Here is a 12961-nt window from a genome sequence, read left to right as displayed (position 1 = left end):
AAAAAAAAAAAAAAAAAAAAAAAAAAAAAAAAAAAAAAAATTTTGGAGTAAGTGCGATGTGCTGAGAAGAATGTATATTCTGTTGATTTGGGGTGGAGAGTTCTGTAGATGTCTATTAAGTCTACTTGATCCAGAGCTGAGTTCAAATCCTGGATATCCTTGTTAACCTTCTGTCTCGGTGAGCTGTCTAACATCGACAGTGGGGTGTTAAAGTCTCCCATTATTATTGTATGGGAGTCTAAGTGTCTTTGCAGGTGTCTAAGGACTTGCTTTATGAATCTGGATGCTCCTGTATTGGGTGCATATATATTTAGGATAGTTAGCTCTTGTTGAATTGATCCTTTTACCATTATGTAATGGCCTTCTTTGTCTCTTTTGATCTTTGTTGGTTTAAAGTCTGTTTTATCAGAGACTAGGATTGCCACTCCTGCTTTTTTTTGCTTTCCATTTGCTTGGTAGATCTTCCTCCATCCCTTTATTTTGAGCCTATGTGTGTCTCTGCACATGAGATGGGTCTCCTGAATACAGCACACTGATGGGTCTTGACTCTTTATCCAATTTGCTAGTCTGTGTCTTTTAATTGGAGCATTTAGCCCATTTACATTTAAGGTTAATATTGTTATGTGTGAATTTGATCCTGTCATTATGATGTTAGCTGATTATTTTACCCGTTAGTTGATGCAGTTTCTTGCTAGCATCAATGGTCTTTACAATTTGGCATGTTTTTGTAGTGGCTGGTACCAGTTGTTCCTTTCCATGTTTAGTGTTTCCTTCAGGAGCTCTTGTAAGGCAGGCCTGGTGGTGACAAAATCTCTCAGCATTTGCTTCTCTGTAAAGAATTTTATTTCTCCTTCAGTTATGAAGCTTAGTTTGGCTGGATATGAAATTCTGGGTTGAAAATTCTTTTCTTTAAGAATGTTGAATATTGGCCCCAAGTCTCTTCTGGCTTGTAGGGTTTCTGCCAGGAGACCTGCTGTTAGTCTGATGGACTTCTCTCTGTGGGTAACCTGACCTTTCTCTCTAGCTGCCCTGAACATTTTTTCCTTCATTTCAACCTTGGCTAATCTGAGAATTATGTGTCTTGGGTTGCTGTTCTCGAGGAGTATCTTTGTGGTATTCTCTGTATTTCCTGAATTTGAATGTTGGCCTGCCTTGCTAGGTTGGCAAGTTCTCCTGGATAATATCCTGAAGAGTGTTTTCCAACTTGGTTCCATTCTCCCCATCACTTTCTGGTACACCAATCCAATGTAGATTTGTTCTTTTCATATTGTCCCATATTTCTTGGAGGCTTTGTTTGTTTGTTTTTACTCTTTTTTCTCTAAACTTCACTTCTCACTTTATTTCATTAATTTGATCTTCGATCACTGTTACCCTTTCTTCCACTTGATTGAATCGGCTACTGAAGCTTGTGCATGCATCACGTAGTTCTCATGCCATGGTTTTCAGCTCCATCAGGTCATTTAAGGTCTTCTCTACACTGTTTATTCTAGTTAGCCATTCATCTAATCTTTTTTCAAGATTTTTAGCTTCCTTGCAATGGGTTCAAAGAACCTCCTTTAGCTCGGAGAAGTTTGTTATTACCAACCTTCTGAAGCCTACTTCTGTCAGCTCATCAAAGTCAGTCTGTGTCCAGCTTTGTTCTGGTGCTGGTGAGGAGCCACGATCCTTTGGAGGAGAAGAGGCACTCTGGTTTTTCAAGTTTTCAGCTTTTCTTCTCTGGTTCCCTATCTTTGTGGTTTTACAGCATTTTTGATGCTGGTGACCTACAGATGGGGTTTTGGTGTGGATGTCCTTCTTGTTGATGTTGATGCTATTCCTTTCTGTTTGTTAGTTTTCCTTCTAACACTCAGGTCCCTCAGCTGCAGGTCTGTTTGAGTTTGCTGGAGGTCCACTCCAGACGCTGTTTGCCTGGGTATCACCAGCGGAGGCTGCAGAACAGCAAATATTGCAGAACCGCAAATATTGCTGCCTGATCCTTCCTCCAGAAGCTTTGTCCCAGAGGGATACGCACCTGTATGAGGTGTCAGTCGGCCCCTTTTGGGAGCTGTCTCCCAGTTAGGCTACAAGGGGGTCAGGGACCCACTTGGGGAAGTAGGCTGTTGGTTCTCAGTGCTCAAACACCGTGCTGGGAGAACCATGCTCTCTTCAGACCTGTCAGACTGGGACATTTAAGTCTGCAGAAATTTCTGCTGCCTGGTGTTCAGCTATGCCCTGCCCCCTGAGGGGGGGTTTACAGAGGCAGCAGGCCTTACAGAGCTGTGGTGGGCTCTGCCCAGTTTGAGCTTCCCAGCCACTTTGTTTACCTATGCAAGCCTCAGGAATGGTGGACACCCCTCCCCCTGCCAGGCTGCTGCCTCCCAAGTCGACCTCAGACTGCCGCGCTAGCAGTGAGCAAGGCTCTGTGGGCATGGGACCTGTGGAGCCAGGCGCAGGATATAATCTCCTGGTGTACCGTTTGCTAAGACCATTGGAAAAGCACAGTATTTGGTTGGCAGCCTCCCGATTTTCCAGGTACAGTCTGTCATGGCTTCCCTTTGCTAGGAAAGGGAATTCCCCCGACCCCTTGTGCTTCCCGGATGAGGCGATGCCCCGCCCTGCTTCAGTTCACCCTCCTTGGGCTGCACCCACTGTCCAACCAGTCCCAATGAGATGAACCAGGTACCTCAGTTGTAAATGCAGAAGTCACCATCTTCTGCGTTGATCATGCTGGGAGCCACAGATCAGAGCTGTTCCTATTCGGCCATCTTGGAACAGAATTGAGATTTGTTTTTTTCTTTGATTTATTTTTCCTTTTATTTTAGGTTCAGTGGTACATATGCAGATAAAGTTGTGTCATGGGTTTTGTGGTAAATATGATTTCTTCATCTGGGTACTAAGCATAGTACTCAATAGTTATTTTTTGCTCCTATTGTACCTTTCACCCTCCACCCTCAAGTAGGTCCCAGTGTGTGTTGTTCTCCTCTTAGTGTCCATGAGTCTCATCATTTAGTTCACTCTTATAAGTGAGAACATACCGTATTTGGTTTTTTGTTCCTGCATTAGTTTGCTGAGAATAATGACTTCCAGCTCCATCCATGTTAATGCAAAAGACATAATCTCACTCTTTTGTAGGACTGCATAGTATTCCATTGTATACGTATACCACATTTTCTGTATTTAATCTGTCCTTGATGAGCATTTGGGTTCATTCCATGTCTTTGCTATTGTGAATAGTTTTGCAATGAACATTCATGTGCATATGTCTTTATGGCAGAATGATTTCTATTATTCTGGGTATACACCCAGTGATGGAATTGCTGGGTTGAATGGTAGTTCTGTTGTTGGCTGTTTGAGGAATCACCACGCTGCTTTCCACAACGGGTGAACTAATTTACACTTCCACCAACAATGTGTAAGTGCTCCCTTTTCTTCATAACCTTGTCAGTATCTGTCCTTTTCTGACTTTTTAATAAGAGCCATTCTGACTGGTGTGAGATGGTATCTCATTTTGGTTTTGATTTGTTTTTCTCTAATGTTCAGTGATGTTAAGCTTTTATTATATGCTTTTTGGCCACCTGTATGTCCACTTTTGAAAAGTGTCTGTTCCTGTCCTATGCTCATCTTTTTTTGTGGTTGTTTTAAAACAGGTCTCACCCTGACACACAGGCTGGAGTGGTGTGGCACCGTCTCAGCTCACTGCACCCTCTGGCTCCTGGGCTCAGGTGATCCTCCCAGCTCAGCCTCCTGAGTAGCTGGGACTACAGGCTCATGTCGCCATGCCAGGCTAATATTTTCTAATTTTAGTAGAGACGGGTTTTTGCCATGTTACCCAGCCTGTTCTCAAATTCCTGGGCTCAAGCCATCCACCAGCCTTGGCTGCCCAACGTGCTGGAATTACAGGCATGAGCCATTGTGCTAAGCCCTTTACCCACTCTTTTATGGGTTTGTTTTTTCTTTCTTGTAAAGTTGTTGAAGTTTCTTATAGATTCTCAGATACTAGATCTTCTTCAGATACATAGTTTGGAAATATTTTCTCACATTCTGTAGGTGTGTTTGTAGTTCTCTCATTCCAGCGTGTTTCTAGTTTTGGATTTTACATTTAAGTCTTTAATCCATCTTGAATTGATTTTTGTATATGGTTTAAAGAAGGAGTTCGGTTTCAGTATTCTGCATATGGCTAGCCGGTTCTCCCAGCATCATTTCTTGAACAGGGAGTCTTTTCTTCATTGCTTGTTTGGTCAGATTTATTGAAGATCAGATAGTTGTAGGTGTATGGCCTTATTTCTGGGGTCTCCATTCTGTTCCATTGGTCTGGGTGTCTGAGACCACCATGTTTGGCAGGCTGGTCTCCAGTTATCTTCTGACCTCATGATAGGCCTGCCTCAGCCTCCCAAAGTGCTGGAATTACAGGTGTGAGCCACCATGCCCAGCCCCTTTGCCTACTTTTTAATGGAGTTGTTTGTCTTTTCTTGCAAAGTTACTGAAGTTCCTTGTAGATGCTAGATATAAGACCTTTTTCAGATACAAAATTTTCACATATTTTCTCCCATTCTGTAGATTGTCTGTTGACTCTGTTGATAGTTTCTGTTGCTGTGCAGAAGCTCTTTAGCTTAAATAAATCCACTCTCAATTTTTGCTTTTCTTGTGATTGCTTTTGGCATGTTTGTCATAAAACTTTTTTCCATTTCTACATTCAGAATGATATTACCTATGTAGTCTTCCAGGGTTTTTATAGTTTTGCATTTACATTTAAGTCTTTAACCCATATTGAGTTGATTTTTCTATATAATGTGAGGAAGAAGTTCAGTTTCAATCATCTGCATATGACTAGCCAGTTACTCAGAACCATTTCTTGAATAGGAAATCCTTTTTACATTGCTTGTTTGGTCAGCTTAGTCGAAAGTCAGATGGTTGTAGGTGTGCGACCTTATTTCTGGGCTCTCTCTTCTGTCCCACTGGTCTGTGTGTCTGTTTTTGTACCAGCACCATACTGTCCAGTTACTGTGGCCCCGTAGTACAGTTTGATGTTGGGTAATGTGATGTTTCCAGCTTGGTTCTTTTTGCTTAGAATTGTCTTGGTTATTCAACTCATTCTTGGTTCCATGTGTATTTTAAAATAGTTTTTTCTAATTCTATGAAGGATTTCATAGGTAGTTCAATAGAAATAGCATTGAATCTGTACATTTCTTTGGGCAGTATGGCTGTTTTAATGATAATGACTCTTGCTATCTAAGAGCAGGGGATGTTTTTCCATTTGGTTGGATCATCTCTGGTTTTTTAAGCAGTGTTTTGTAATTCTCAGGGTAACAATCTTACACCTCCTGGTTAGCTGTATTTCTAGGTATTTTATTCTTTTTATGGCAATCGTGAATGAAACTGCAGTCCTGATTTGGCCCTGTGCTTCACTGTTGTTGGCATATAGGAGTTCTAGTGATTTTTGCACATTGATTTTGTGTCCTGAAACCAGCTTAAGAATCGTTAGGGTGGTGACTATGATATTTTCTAGATATGGAATCAGGTCTGCAAACAGGGATTGTTTGACCTCTCTTTCTGTTTGGATGCCCTTTCTTTCTTTCTCTTGCCTGATTGCTCTGGCCAGGACTTCAACACTATGTTGAAGAGGAGGGGTGAGAGAGGGCACTGCAGAAATCGTGGTCTGAAAATCCAAATTCAATTCCTGCTCCATTCATCATACATTTTTTGAGGTGTGATTTATCAAATACAAAACAGAACAAAACAAAAAATTTCTCTGTTAATTCTGTGTTATTGGCCCCTCACTTGCAAATACAGGCCCATAAGCACCAGATCTCAGCACCACGGACAGCACCACAGAAGAAACACAGCTTTGGACATCAAGGACAACATTGTCAAAGAGTAGATTTATTCTTTGGGGGCTTTCAGCAAAAACAGAAAAGCCCTAAAGACCTTTCAGTAGGTAAGCTTTTAGAGTGCAGAAATAACCTACTGTGTTTTGAGCAATGATGTATTTGCTGGGAGAAGACCATAAATTTGGGTGGACAAGCATGAAAGAGACATTGAGTAAGTCTCCAGAGGCAAATAAAAAATCGTTTGTTCAACATTGGTTCCTTGGCTCTATGTCTTCTCTTTTTATCTGAGACATCACTCCTGGCCATGATGAGCATAGGGTAGTAGCTGGTATGAAGATGAGTGTAACAAATGGCCTAAATGAGCTGAACTGAACTGGTGAATATCAGTCAAGAAAAGGCAGTCACTGTGTGTTTGTATAGTAGGGGCAGCATGTAGGACACTGTAGGTTTTTCAAATACAATGGGCATCATCCAGCGACATGTAGATATGAAATCAAATTCACGTTCTGCTCAGAAATTCATGGGTTCCAAGATAGTTTTTATCCACTCAGAGCAAGAATTGCCTAATTCCCCAAGAAATGGTTTCCATGCTGATGAGGGCCTATGAACCATCATCAAAACAGAGAGGTGACCAAAACTGTGAGAGGGATGATATAAGGAGGAAAGTGTACCTAACAAGAACCTGAGACTTTGCAGTGAAAGTGGAGGGAATTTCAGTTCATACAGGAAAGCAACAAGAAAGGCACGAAGATGTCATTTACTGTGCATTGACACCTCAAGGTATCTGGATATTAGCTTAAAGGAGGGCAAGGAGAGAGGCATACCCATGAGTAAGGTTGGAGTTGAACAAGCTGTGGCAATGAACATGGAAAGAGAGGATGAAGATGATCAAGTTGACACCTGTGATAGGCCCTGCAGACAAAGAGGCTATTTGTTGAGACCCTTTTCAATCTGCATTGTTTGGCTTTTAGGTAATATATTGTTTATCTTCTCGTAAATGGTTCTCTATTTGTGCTATGAACCAGATGACAACAGTTCTTATAGAGGGAAAAGGGCTGTCATTGTTCCTACTTGGTAGGAGTTCTAAGAAGCTGACAGTAGAAGGTGGAGCCAATTGTCGCAGAGAAACGTTTTCAGAGAAGTTGAAAATAGGGGTCTTGCTGATTTCAGCAATGATGAACCAGTGACGGATGCCTATTTTTTTTGTTTGTTTGTATTGGTTTTTTTGTTTTAATTTTTATTCATGTACAAAAGGCTAGCACGATTTCTTTCACTGAGTGGATGTCTTGCTTATTAATTCAAGGAACAACACTTAATCCAACTTAAAGAGACCTATATCCTTTAAGTACATATAGAAACAGAAGCAGCACATATCAAGACAATATTTTCAGACAAGGCGATGCTAGTTTGAGCAAATGCAACAAGGGTGAGAACCCTGGCTGATTTTTTTTTTGTGGGTGGCTCCAGTAGAGCTGTTGGTGACCCATCTTGCTTTCAGGGTGCTGCTTATTATCTTTTGCCCCTCTAAAATAAGTGTGTTCACTGCATTTTCCTACATCTGTTTTAGTCTTGTATGTTTAATTTGTATAGGGCAGATAATGTATTTCTTTAGTGTTTATGTTGAAAGAAAGTGCATCTGATAATTTGTAGTCACTTCATGGACACCAGATCCTGATGGGATGATAACATTGTGGACGTCAATCTGAGCCTGTTCCTATAAGTGTATTACCTTCAGTGGTTTCTTACAGGATTAGTGCTTTTGGTATATGGGAAACACGTAAGCCAGTGAGGACTGAATGGAAATAGTTGCCAAGGATGCTCCCTCATGACTACATGTCAAAATAACCACATCTTATGAAACCCTCCTCCCTTTGATTTGGGCTTGTGTATGGCTCAGTTTGATCCATATAATGTCATAGAAGTGACACTGTCCACCTTTCAAAGCCAGGTCCTATGATGCCTTGCACCTTCTTCCTGAGCCTTTTGGAAGGCTTTCTTTGGTGGCAGCCAATCATCATTCCTTAAGTCCAAGAACCATGAGACTCTTATGATTTGAGAGAATTCAAGGCATGAATGGGGAAGTGACGTAGGAAAGGAGATAATCAGCCAACCCGTAGGTGTTCACCCAGCCCTTGTGTTGAGTCAGACATGAGTGAAGCATCCTCTGGAATCCCAAACTAAAAGATACTTCAGAAAACATGACTTCACCACATGATCTACTACCCACATGAGTCCAGTTAACCAAGAAAGATCGGAGTAAATGATTTCTCTAAGCCAACATGTGTTGGGAGATTTGCTGTGCTGCAATGCCTAATGAAACAGCAGCAAAGCAAGGTCAGCTTACTGTGTCCATGTGTATGAATCGTGTCCATCCCAAAAATAAACTACATATTTTCTGATCTAAAACCATGACCACTTGTTTTTAAACAGAAATCCCAGGATTCTGCCACATACTTTGGAAAAATCTCGCAATTATTATTATTATTTTTTAGTTTTTTAAAAATTATACTTTAGTTCTGGGTTACATGTGCAGAACGTGCAGTTTTGTTACATAGATAGACACGTGCCATGGTGGTTTGCTGCACCCATCAACCTGTCACCTACATTAGGTATTTCTCCTAATGTTATCCCTCCCCTAGCCCCCACCCCCAAACAGGCCCCGGTGTGTGATGTTCCCCTCCCTGTGTCCATGTGTTCTCTCTGTTCAACTCCCACTTATGAGTGAGAACATGTGGTGTTTGGTTTTCTGATCTTCTGATAGTTTGCAGAGAATGATGGTCTCCAACTTCATCCATGTCCCTGCAAAGGACATAAACTCATCCTTTATTACGGCTGCATAGTTTTCCATGGTGTATATGTGCCACATTTTCTTAATCCAGCCTATCATTGATTGACTTTTGGGTGGGTTCCAAGTCTTTGCTATTGTGAATAGTGCCGCAATAAACACACGTGTGCATGTGTCTTCATCGCAGAATGATTTATAATCCTTTGGTTATATGCCCAGTAATGGGATTGCTGAGTCAAATGGTATTTCTAGTTCTAGATCCATGAGGAATTGCCACACTGTCTTCCACAATTGGGGTTCCTTAAGAGAAATCTTTGGACTCCTGTGATTCTCTAACTATTGCTTGGATTGAAATTTTCATGTGAGAAGTCTGTCTTTTTGTAAAGCTCCTGCATGGCAGCCTGAACAGAGCCAGGCACCATGTTAACACACAATGAATATCCTGAAAATAATGGAAAGAATTAGGAAATTCCACGAGATGGTTCTTAAGTTACAAAATTTCTCCCCAAAGCCATGAGGTACATCTGTGTGGCTGTAAACAGCTACCTAACATTTTGGTGCAGTGAGTCATCTGAGACAGGGTAAAGATTTTGTCTCAGATTCTCTGATGTCAACAACGTGCTGTTGAAGGATGCTGTACCTAATGTCTTCTCAGACATTCCGGGGACCTGGTCTTTCACTCATGGAGTCACAGGAAGGTTTATCCTATTTGATTTCTGGATGCCTCCCATAAAGTTCCTCAGGGCCTCTTGGGGATGACCATTTCCTCTTTCCCTCTTAAAGCAAGAACCAAATTCTGGGAAGTTTGGTGATGTTTTAATGACCAACTGCAGGGAAAAGGGTGAGGAGAGATCATGCTGTTAACAGGCTCTGGGGATCCTATGGTCACATGGAAAGAGGGATTCCTCAACAATGAGGTGTGTGGTCATCTCCCTCAATTGCAGACAGACATTGAGATCAGGGAGACATCTTCCCACACTTGCACAGTCTTCACAGAACATGGTGGAAGTGGATGGGCAAAGATGTAATGGTGTTGGCCATTTATTATTACCTACAAGAGGAAAAATGCCTCAGAAAGACAGTATGCCACCAAACAAACTTTCAGCCTTCTCTCCACTCTTGCCTAGTACCTACAACATCCCCTGAGAAAACTACTAGTTATATAACAGAACCCAAGATTCACGCTTCTGTTTAAGATTAACTATTTGAGAGAGAGCTCACGTTATTTCTAGTGTTTCCTCTCATTCCTCCAGCAAGGCTGTACCACTCTATGTCACATTGTCTATGTTTTCTCAGCTTCGTATCTAGCGTAGAAAATCCCCATGGCTAGTCACTGTTTCATGAACTTGAATCCCTGCATCTTGTACAGGGATTCAAATAGGATTAACACTGATTATGTTCATTGAATGCATATATATCAGTTCCATGAACTATGACTGCCATTCCCTGCTGATGGCCCCGTTTCTCTTTGGAGTTGCCTAGATCTGGGCTGATGGTGGCCAAGAATAAAACTCAAGTGTTGGAGAGGTAGAACCGGACAAGTGTTGCAAAACATAGGCTATCATTCTGAACAGTTTCTAAGCATAGAAAGAGATCCCTCACTGGAATCTGAATAAAATGTGAATCTTTTGCCCTACTCATAAGAAAGGGCCAGAACATTTGTACATATTCTTCATTACTGAGGCTACAAAGTAACCTTCTATGTGTCAATTTGTTAAATTTAAAATGCACACATTTTCAAATCAGTTATTTCATTTCTTTGTGGTTATCTTTCAATATAAGTAAGGGAGGTGGATAAAACAAAAGAATTGACTAGAAGTCTTAATACAGCACCATTAGTGAGAGCAAAATATTGGAAATAACCTCAAGGCCCTTCAAAAGAGTGAAGATCAATAATTTGGGGTAATCCTTATAATGCAATATTATGCATTCTTTAAAAACTGAGGAAGCACCATTAATAGATGATATCTTCAATATATATTATTTGACAGCAAATCAACTCAGTTTTAAAGGTGTAATGTGTAGAGCAATGTATACTAGGATTTTCTTAAAAACAAATGAAATTATAGATCTATATGCTTCTATAAGCAACTATTTCCTGTGGAAGGAGAGCAGAGCAGGGGTAATGCTCTCAGATAAGATTGGGTCCAGGAGTGAGACAAAGACTTAATTTTTCATTAACTAAACAATTTTATTCTTATGAATATTGTATTCATTCAGTGAAGTGAAAATTTAAATAGCAGCATAAGTAGAAATGAATACAGTGGGAAAAGACAGAGGAGATTCTTCATCTTGGGGGAAATGCCAGATGAGCTGATACTGATCACGGTCAGATTTTGGAAACGAGCTGAGGATGGCAGTGCAAGCAGAGGATGCTCTGTGATAAAAAGCCTGGGGCAAGAGTAGTTATGAGAAATGGGTCCTGAAAAACTACTGGGCCAGGCCAGGGAGAGCTGCCTCCTGCTCTGAGAACCCATGGAGGCTGGATACCGGGAGCTCCTGGGCACTCACCGGGTATTCATTGTCCAGCACCAAGATGCTCAGATCAAATGGTTTGCCGTCCTCAAAGAACACATTGCAGCATCTCCCCTCACACTTCCAGGCCCCACACACGTGGCTGTCAATTATCAAACAATGACCAAAGTGCACTCAGAAATGGAAGGCGATGTCTGAGTTCTCATTCATCCCAGTGTAGAATTCCACCTGCAGCTCTGGGTCACTGCTGAGAGCAAAGCACACAGAGTGTTGGGCAGACCCCTCCCTTGTGGGGCACACACTCAACACACACACAAATCCCTTCCTTCCTTTCCTCAAAGCAGAAGAAAGCCTCCCTGGTCTCGCTGGTGATACTGCAGGCCTGGTCCCTGTGGTGCTGTCTTAGCTCCTCATACATCCCCCAAGTGAGGAGAGGCTCTGCCCCTCACAAGGTGGAAAGTGAGCCACAGTCACTTACCTGGGCCTATGCCTTGTCCATTCCCTGAAAATTCTATGCCTCTTGATAAAGAGCCACAGCCCTAACCCCTGAGTGTTCTCCTCCCCTAGGCTGCATGACTGACTGACAGTTCATCCACTGCAGGTCTCGTGCCTGGTGCTGGAGGGTCTCCAGAACCTGCACCTGTATGGTGCCTCCATCCTGCCAACTAGACATTTCCACATCACTCACATGAGACCACCTCCTGAGTAAATATTCTCCTTTCTTTTCCACCCCTGTGCCATACAGTACTCACATGAAAGGGAGGATCAGTGTCCCTCTGATTTTCATGCAAGAACCAATGGACAAGGACACAGGCCTTCTGTGTGGTACCTGCTAGGGGATTGAGAGTGGGTGAAAGGGGCTGGGCCAGGTTCAGCTTCCTCTTTGGTGACAGATTCCCATGATGCAGAAAATTAGGGATCAACAGGCAAACTGTGAGGACTTCCCTCTTTCACCCTATCACAGTCAGAACTCCATATTCCTAAAGACACTAGGGTCTCGTAGTTAGGAGCTAGGATTCAGGAGCCAGGCTGCCTGGACTCCAGTCCTGATTCTGCCTCTTACTGGCAATGCCATCTTAGATCCATTACTTGAACTCTGCCTAATTTAGTTTCCCGGGTACAAAGGGGATTATTTAAAACTCTTTTTTCCTCTACTTTACTTTTTATTTTTTTGTCTTTATTAGTAATTCTTACTTTGAAGGGTTCCCATAGTCTGGATTCTTCTTTTCCACTCTGTCTGGGAAAAGACATCTACAGATCATACATTCTGCTCTCGTGAATGCTCACAAATGAGTCATTGGTAACTCCCAGTCCCCAAGATCCCCACCAGTTCTGCCATCCAGGATCCACATTGACATATATGAGAAGATACATGGGTGCTTCAGCAGAGGTCCTGATGTGTGAGGAGGAAACTTCACATGGACAGAAGGCCACGTGCATGTTCCCAGTTCAACACCTAGTCACATCCCAGCACACACACAACCACAGTCAAACAGAGCCACACCACTCACTGAGTCACACATGTCTGCTCACTGTCCATATAAAGATGCTCATGCATTGGTCTGGGTGTGCTCACACACACACTCACATCACAGACAGGAAGACAAAACACAGTCACCCTCTTACACTCAGGCACGTCCCAGCCATCCTGGTGGGCTCTCCACCTTTTACCTAAAGTAACATCATCTCAGCAGAGCTGACTCTTATCAGACACTATCACACCCTCACAGAGGGTTACACTGGTCCAGGATTCACACCCGACATCCCACAAACATCTCAGACACCATAGCCCCAGGGTCTCTTCCACACACCCCCAATCTCAGTAAAGCATTCACAATAGAAACTCATATTTTCATCTCATAAAATCTCCCTTTTTCCACGTTCTTTCATGTGA

General features: G+C 42.2%; 1 protein-coding gene across 1 annotated transcript in view; it reads right to left on the bottom strand.

Moving 5' to 3' along the window:
* LOC112613033 (galectin-16) overlaps positions 1-11290 on the bottom strand; it is a 21139-nt gene extending 9849 nt beyond the window's left edge. The window contains exon 1 of the mRNA XM_025368155.1: positions 11104-11290. The gene's annotated coding sequence lies outside the window, so the exon portion shown is untranslated. The remainder of the gene's footprint in view (positions 1-11103) is intronic.
* Positions 11291-12961: the final 1671 nt, after the last annotated feature.

This window comes from Theropithecus gelada, chromosome 19 (assembly GCF_003255815.1).
Source record: "Theropithecus gelada isolate Dixy chromosome 19, Tgel_1.0, whole genome shotgun sequence".
Lineage (NCBI taxonomy): Eukaryota > Metazoa > Chordata > Mammalia > Primates > Cercopithecidae > Theropithecus > Theropithecus gelada.
This window is presented reverse-complemented; position numbering and strand designations above follow the sequence as displayed.